The sequence below is a fragment of the Lycorma delicatula genome, chromosome 3 (genome assembly GCF_047948215.1).
Source record: "Lycorma delicatula isolate Av1 chromosome 3, ASM4794821v1, whole genome shotgun sequence".
In the NCBI taxonomy this organism is placed as follows: Eukaryota; Metazoa; Arthropoda; class Insecta; order Hemiptera; family Fulgoridae; genus Lycorma; species Lycorma delicatula.
The window spans coordinates 86712653-86721164 of record NC_134457.1 but is presented as its reverse complement, the minus strand read 5'-3'; positions in this window follow the sequence as shown (position 1 = coordinate 86721164).

The following is an 8512-nucleotide window of genomic DNA, read 5'->3' as shown; positions in this document are numbered from 1 at the left end:
AAATAAAAATACTGTATTAGTGTTTAAATCTTACTATACAGTTGCTGTAATAGAGTAAAAAATACGTTTTTCAAATCGCAGAATTCCAAATCCCAAAACAATTAGCGCAACTTTTTGCAATTTTCAGAAACAGGTTCACTACCTAATATTCATCATAGCTACAAACAATCTGTCCAACATGGTGCTGTTATTGATGAAATTATTATTGACACAGTCCAGGCGTCAGTACACAACATCTGTGTAAGCGGATCAGAGTTTCAGAATCGGATCAGAGTTTCAAATGGTATGGAGGACACTTAATCAAAACAAGTTCTATCCTTATTATGTACAGCCAGTTCAATATCTATGTCCAGGAGATGGTCAGCTTCACTTGGAGTTCTACAGCTGGTGGAATACAGGTTGACAACTCTACAAGTATGTCTTGTTTACCAGTGAGGCAAATTTCACTCAAAATGGTGTCAACAACTTACACAATGAGCATACATGAGCAGAAGTAAATCCTCATGAAAAGGTGGAAGGTAATTTTCAACAACGATTTAGCATCAATGTATGGTGTGGCCTTCTTCAAAATCAACTGTTTGGGCCATTCATATTATCTGGCCACTTAATTGCTGAGGTCTACTTGTACTTTCTTCAAGAAAAAGTACCACAGTTGCTTAAAGATGTTCCTCTAGCACTGCGATGCAAAGTATACTTTCAACACGATGCCACAACTCCCCACTTCTCTTGTACTGTTTCCACTTGCTTAAATCGTCATTTACCTGAGAAATGTATCGATTGTAGAGGTCCACATTCCTGGCCACCAAGATTGCCTGATCTAACTCCTTTAGAACTTTGAATTTCTTAGATGTTTAACAGATTTTACTAGATTTTTAATAAACTATGTAGTACAGTTTATTTCATACAATTGTATTGGTATAAACTGTTCACACAACTTACCGTGGTATTTTAAGTTACAAATGGAAACTTCACGTTTATTATTTAACATTATTATCCCAATCTTCACCAATTTTCAATATAGGATTGTAATAGTTATTTTTATTATACATAAATTAAAGCTTTTTAATTTAGAAACATCAATGTCAGAATTATGCAGTATATATATATATATATATATATATATATATTGCATATAATATATATAAATTAAATCTAAACGACATATGTATATTATATGCAATCAGCATATAACATTTTGATTAGCAAAATCAAAAAGATGCTCAGCTTTCTGGTTTTTCATAATAGTGACAATTTACAGCAAATATTTTACCGACAAATCTATCCAGCAGAATTAACTAACACTCATAATCCTTACTACTGATGCATATTAACAATATCTTCGTAATCGTATGGTATCTACGTGGAGGAAGTGAGATATTTTTGTTTGCTTTTACAATTAATTTCTATCTTAATACGAGGGCGGTTCAGAAAGTAATTTTCGTTTGTGCCTAGCGTGAGATGGGTGGGGATAGAGCCGCCATCTTGGTGTCAAAACGTTTCTATAGTCAGACACATCAAACTGTCGTAGCGTTTGGACTGTGGTTTTTGTACTTTGTTCGTTGTTAATTATTGAAATGTGCGCTTCAACAGAAAATCCCGTGAGTTGTGAGGTGCGTTCAGCGATTAGGTTTTTACTGGCAAAAAGCCTCAAACCAGTTGAAATTCATCGGCAACTCTGTGAGGTGTACGGACATGGAATAATGAATGAAGGTGGAGTGAGGCAATAATGTATTCAGTTTAAAAATGGCCGCGCCAATGTTCAAATTGAGGTTGGCCTAGACTTGTGACTGATGAATTGACGATGAAAATCAACGATAAAATTCGTAAAAATCGCCACATTACGATTACGGAACTCTCGCTTCACCTCTCCAAATTTCACGACGTTTACTGCAAGAAATTGTATCGGGGGTGCTTGTTTGTTATAAGTTTTGTGCAATATGGGTGCCAAAAATCTAAGGCGGCAGATTTCTACAAATTAGGAATTGAAAAGCTTGTGCATCGTTATGCACAAGCTTTTCATCGTTATAAGTGCCCCAATTTAAATGGAGACTATGTAGAAAAATTCCTTTCAAATGTATATAATAAAATTTATTTTTTTTTTATTTCAAAACGTAAGTTACTTTCTGGACAGCTCTTGTACATTAAAATATTTATTTTATTGATTTGGTAATAAGAAACCATTGTGTTATATACCAAATAGCATTGCCCGAAAAAGAATAAAAATATGTTTATATATGTATATATATATATATTTATATACATTTATTTATAGAAAAAAAAATCTGATGTAGACACCACGCCACATGACGTACGCCTATTAAATTATATATACACAGTTTTTTAAAATGAAAAGTACGTAAAATTTTATTTGATTAATAACATTTTTTTCATATTTTTACTTCCTTGTACGAAGTAGAGAAAGTATTATGATCGTGAAAATTTTGGTTTTCAAATTTTAACGGAAATATCCATTTTGACCATCCCTGAATCCAATTTGACTAGTTTCGGCGTGACATCTGTACGTACGTATGAGTCTCGCATAACTCAAAAAACGATTAGCCGCAGAATGTTGAAATTTTGGATTTAGGACTGCTGCAACATAAAATTGTGCACCTCCCCTTTTGATTGCATAAACCATGTAGATCGTTATTTGCAAAATTAAAAATATTAACCCATCGTTAGATGTATATTTTTTTAGATGCAGTCTTTACTAAAATGAGTGGTAACTTATTCTTAAAAAAATAACAAAATCCACCTTTACCAAACCAGATAATGGAACTGTTTTCGTATAACTCAACACAAAACTTTGGGGCTTTTGAGAAAGGGTAATACTAATAACCATTTTTAATAAATTGCCGCATCCATTTGAAAAATCTCCCCGCCAATTTATTTATAATACTATTAAAAGATTTTCTTTCAAGATAAAAATATTATTCTGTTGATGAATTTTCAAATAATAGTAATTCAAAAAAAAAATCTACTTTATCTGCATCCCGTCAACGTGTACAGAATAAATATGTGCTCAGAATAAGTTTCAATAACGACTTCTGAATTGTGAATTATTTTGTAGTAAATTTTTTATATTTAATATTTTACGTGTTTGTATTTAAATAGTTATAGACTTTAATCATATTTATTTTTTAATTTACTATAATATTTTTAATTTATCTATATAATATTTTATATTTGCTTGTTTATAAATTACTGTTAAGTTGTTTTTTAGGAATCATTATATTAATTTATTACAATTTTTTTAAAGGCCTATTCCTGTAATAGTGAACGAAATGATATGAAATTTATAATCATAAGTGCATATTTTACTATTCAGGAGGTTATCCTACTATATCGTAGGATAGGCGGGACGTTCAACTAAAATCCACATTCTTCCATGATAAATTGATAAACCCACCCGACAACCAAAACATTTCTTAAAAAAGCCTAGGCGGATTTTTTATTTTATTTTGCAGAATAACAAGAACGTTAATATTATATCCCAGTGCTTGAACGATTTATAGATGTAAGCCTATACCTTTAAATCTCAGGTGAGCAGATTAGAAAGAAATAAAATTGGACTTTTTATTCCTATCGTCCAAGTTTCAGGAATACTAATGATGTAGACTCTGAGAGATAAGCGTTAAGAATCTAAGTTAGAAGCGTATTGTAAGAAGTTGATTTGTGCAAAGTTATGTTAGTTAAAATAGTGTAATAGCGTAGAAGTAATGTTCCCATTATTTATTATTATAAAGGAGGCTTACGTATAACATACGTAATGTGTAAAATGCGTGCAATTCGGCTTTTGCTCCTAATTAACCATTAGGTTATCAAAATTTTAAAAACTTGTTTTTCTTACTGGTTAAGCAGATTTTCCCGGCAAATCCGTATCCATATTTAAAAAAAAAAGCCATTGTCATCATCCCTGTTTTGCCCAGCTAAAATTAGTACCTGTCACGATTGTATTGAATTTCACTTTTACTAGTTTTTTTTTTTTGTTTTTTTTGTATATAAAAACAAAATTAATTTATTACTACTTTTTTATTTTAAAAATCAAGAATATTTTTTCTTAATTCCAATTTTAAACAAAATTTCCCTGAAAGAATTTCTGCAAATTTAAATTGTTCTGTTAAAATAGCTTTGAGGCTCTCATTCGCTCTCTGTGTACTTGTATTTTTAAAAAAAATATATATATAAAATGTACTTACGTAGTATATACTAAGTATGAATGTATCCCGCTTTCTTTTCTTCCAGAAATTACCGATTTCGTTGGTTTTTTTTGAGGAAGTTCCTCTGACGGTATGTTAGTGGCTTTTCCACATAACCTAAGAGGATGACACATTTTTAAGGAAAAGTTACGTTCTATGTGTGACAGTTTGATTTTTAATTTTTGATCATTTCATCATAGTTTATTATTGGGTTGCAGCATAATAATATATAACGCGATTTCTGACTTTAGCGTATTTTCCTGTAAAATTATAAGTTTAAAAATTTGAATACGAATTTTTTTAACTGCTTTGTTTAATCCGATTTTAATGACTGACCTACATTTGGAATATGTAAGATAAATTGTTAGGGATGTAGGATATAGGGGGTATACTGAAGTGAAACGACTGGTACTAGATAGAGAATCTTGGAGAGCTGCATCAAACCAGTCAAATGGCTGAAGACAAAAAAAAATGACTACCAACACAAAAAAAGCAGAACAAGAGAACCTCAAAAAAACTATAAAATGGACTAAAAAAAATGAAAATATACTTATTCAATTTGTAATTCAAGTTGTTTTATTTTAATGCCGATTTAAAAATTTAAAGAACTAAATTTATTATTTTTTAAATTTTATTGCGCTTAAGTTATTTATTTTTTTAAAACTATTTATGTTTATTTTATATAAAGTAGTTTTTTTAATTAATCGTATTTCCACTTAACATCACTTAAACAATTCAAATGACTTGTTATATTTTTATTCGTGGAAATCAGAGAACGTTCAGGAATAATGGTACTACAAACATTCTGCAAATAATACGTACAACATATCATTACTTCAGCAGTTAAAATATGTCCACAATTGCCGTTCGTGAAATGTCCGTGGAAGGCTTCCTGCAACCCACTGAAAAAAAAAAAATGTATACTATATCTGTGTAGTTAATAAAAAGATATAAAACATTACTTGGTTTAAAGTTTGATCGAAATTTCTGCCCCTTTGGGCACAAAAATTTCTTTTGAAATTTTTTATGTAATCCTACAAAATGAGTTGGTTTTTGAGTAAAAAATGCAAATTTAATTAATTTATTGCTGGAAAAGGTAATAAATGGTGTTGGGTAAAGTTAACAAAAAACACACAGCTAGTATTTGCCAAAAGAAATTGGACTTTAATGAGAAAGAACAAATGAACTTATGTTAAAATTCATAATCTTAAAACTAAAAAGAAAATTATGAAAATAACATAATTTGATGATACATGAGGAAATCAGCATCTGAACAATGATGTTAAATGAAAAAAAAATACATGAATATACACTTTTAAATACAGATTTTGACAAAGCCTGAAAAACAAGAGATCATGAAACACCTTAATTTTAATTGTAAATTTAGAAAAACATAATATCAATAGAAAAATGTAACTGGCAAACAGTTGTACTACTGACATATACTATAATGTGACAAATAGCAATGAACGGATGTCATTAACTTAGATAAACGAATTACAATAAATCTTAATTAGCACTGGCCTTTTCTGAATTAAAAACATCAACAAACTTAACGTTAAATAATTAATACATGTAATTCTAGTTTAGTGTAGAAAAATGCCACAATGATATTCTAGTACAAAAAGAGTTAATAACAATAATCAAATTGTGATAAATAAACATAAAAATAAAGAGTTAATTACAATATAATCGCATTGAAATTAATTGAGCACGTAAAATAGGTTGCAGCTGAATAATGACAACCTTATGTAAGTAACCTGTCGTGACGTTACTTAAGTGAAATTGAAACTTGAAAGGCATAGGTATGATGAACTGAATGTTCCACAAACTTTTACTGATAAAATAACTGTTTAAACGTAATAAATAATGAAAATTAAACTTGCCTGTAGCACACAGATATTCGTAAACGACGAACTCGTGAATGAAGGTAAATGGATACATATAGTAATTCCTGGGCGTAGTCCGCAGTGGTGTATCAGGAACGCAGTGGTGAGACGTGGTGTAGAGTTAGACTAATACGTAGTAGATATGTAGCAACGAGGTTGGAGATTCTGGATCGAGGAAAATGTAATCTGCGATTCTAGAAGATTCGACGGCGATAGAAATGGCAGTTTGTAGTAATTGAAGCACTTTCAGGAGAAACGTAATATAGTGAATTTTAAGAATAACTTAACGAAGAAACGAGGCTGGACGAACATAGAAAACTGTGAAATCACGAAAAACTGACGAGTAGAACTAGAAAATATTTTCGACACAGGAATACCGCATCGTGCATGCGAGTATGGAGGTGATGAAGAGATTATCACAAATCTTGAGAGCGAAACGTAAAAGGTGTATTTACATTGTGAATGTCTGGTCAACTCTGACGAAAAGATGGCGTGAGTGAAAGGATGGGGAAACCACGGCTAGGCAGTGGACAGGAGAGAGTGTGTGTAAAAAACAAGAGATGTGTGCATGTATTAGTATGGGAACGAATGAATAACGGGTGTATGAAAAAGGTAGCCAAAAATAATTCGAGACATGAATGCACGCGGTCACTAAGGATGACAGAAGCAGACGGTCTGGCTGGCGCCAGAAGTGTCGAACACGAGAACAAATAATCAAACAGGTACAAATTACAAGCCCAAAATACGAACCATAGTAAAATTTACTATGCCTGTAACAAACAACATGACCCAACCCTAGCTTTGAATTCATTGGAAATAACGGAGCTTTACGCATGGCGTAAACAAATGGTATACTATAACATCCTGTAAAATATTACGCAAAAATTATTTGGGGGTTCATCCCCTAATTATGAGCGAAAAAATAGTGTTTTTTACATGATACAATGTCTTAAAAACTTGATTTTTAGCATAGAAAATATTAAGAGCAATATAAAAACACATTATAAAAGAATACTATCTAGGAAGGAACTTATGATTTTATTGAGCGAGACACATCTGAAAGTTTTTTTGTTGACATAATTAAGTATCTACAATCTGTTTTCTCAGAACAATGAATAGATGTTTTGAATATATATAATTGATTTGAAAGAGTGAAGTCCCAAAAGCAATAATTCTGTTCTATTTTGGCTGGCACCCTCCAACAGCTGCTGTCAATGGATAATAATCAAATAAATTTTTTTTGTTACGAGTGAAAAAATGCCACACCTAACTGAGACTGAAATCCAGACGAAAGGTAGAGACACTACCACTCCACCACAGAGATTGGCATCTCAAAATAATGAAAAACTTGTGAATTACATTTTAAATTTGTACTCTTTTATTTAATTTCTTTTTATTAAAATCAACAGTTTTCAAAATATTTGGATAAAACCACCTTTACTCTAATGGAAAGAATTATGGAGAAGACCCAAATGCTTTTTTGTTGGTATTTCAGGAGATGTTATGTTTCAATATTCATGGTTTCAACAATAAAACATTTGTTTAGTAGAATGTTCATTCTTAATTATATTTTTACGTATCTATTACGTAAGAAAAAAATTCTCTTTTTAGAAAATTGTATAATTTTTCTGATATGGAGCCATACTTCAAATCTGATTGTAACTTTTATTTTATTAATGTTTTTTTTTTAAATACGAAGAACAATTTTCTAAAAGTACGGCTTGCTTCTGATGTTTTTTTTCTTCAAAATGTTTTAAGTTTGTAAGTACTAATTATCTTTTTTTAATATGTTAAGATATATTGCTTAGTATGAAATCCATGCCGAATTATAATGGCATTTTATTATAATTAATGCTTAGATGGAGTAGATAACAATTAACATACTGTTGAAAACAATACAAAAATAAAATAAAATAAAATATTCAGTGAACTATTCGTTTTTTATTCTTTATTAATAACTAAACAGGTTTCTGTGGAATAAAAGTTGCAGTCAAACCTTGACCTTGCAGATACTAATCTGCTTCTAAGTCTTTACATATGCGTGTGAATGAACGCATTGATTCATTCTCATGCAAGAAAGGTTTTCTTAAATAGGATGAAACTTTACATATTTTACACACATTATTACGTATTCAATCATGTATCCAGTAAATATAAAATTTCATTGGTCCAATAGCAGAATTAATTTTTAATCTATTTTCATCATAGTATATTGTATTTAGATAATAAAATAAACAATGTAATGTAAAGATTTTCAATTAAAAAAGGAAATTATCACTATTGCACGTACAAATAATTAAAAATATGTTAGTGATTGCAAATATTTGATGCTATTAGTCATTGAACCTTGAAACAAATTTTTTTGTTAAATAATCTGTGTAACTGAATAAAAAGTTTTATTATGAATTAATTGTAATTGTAATT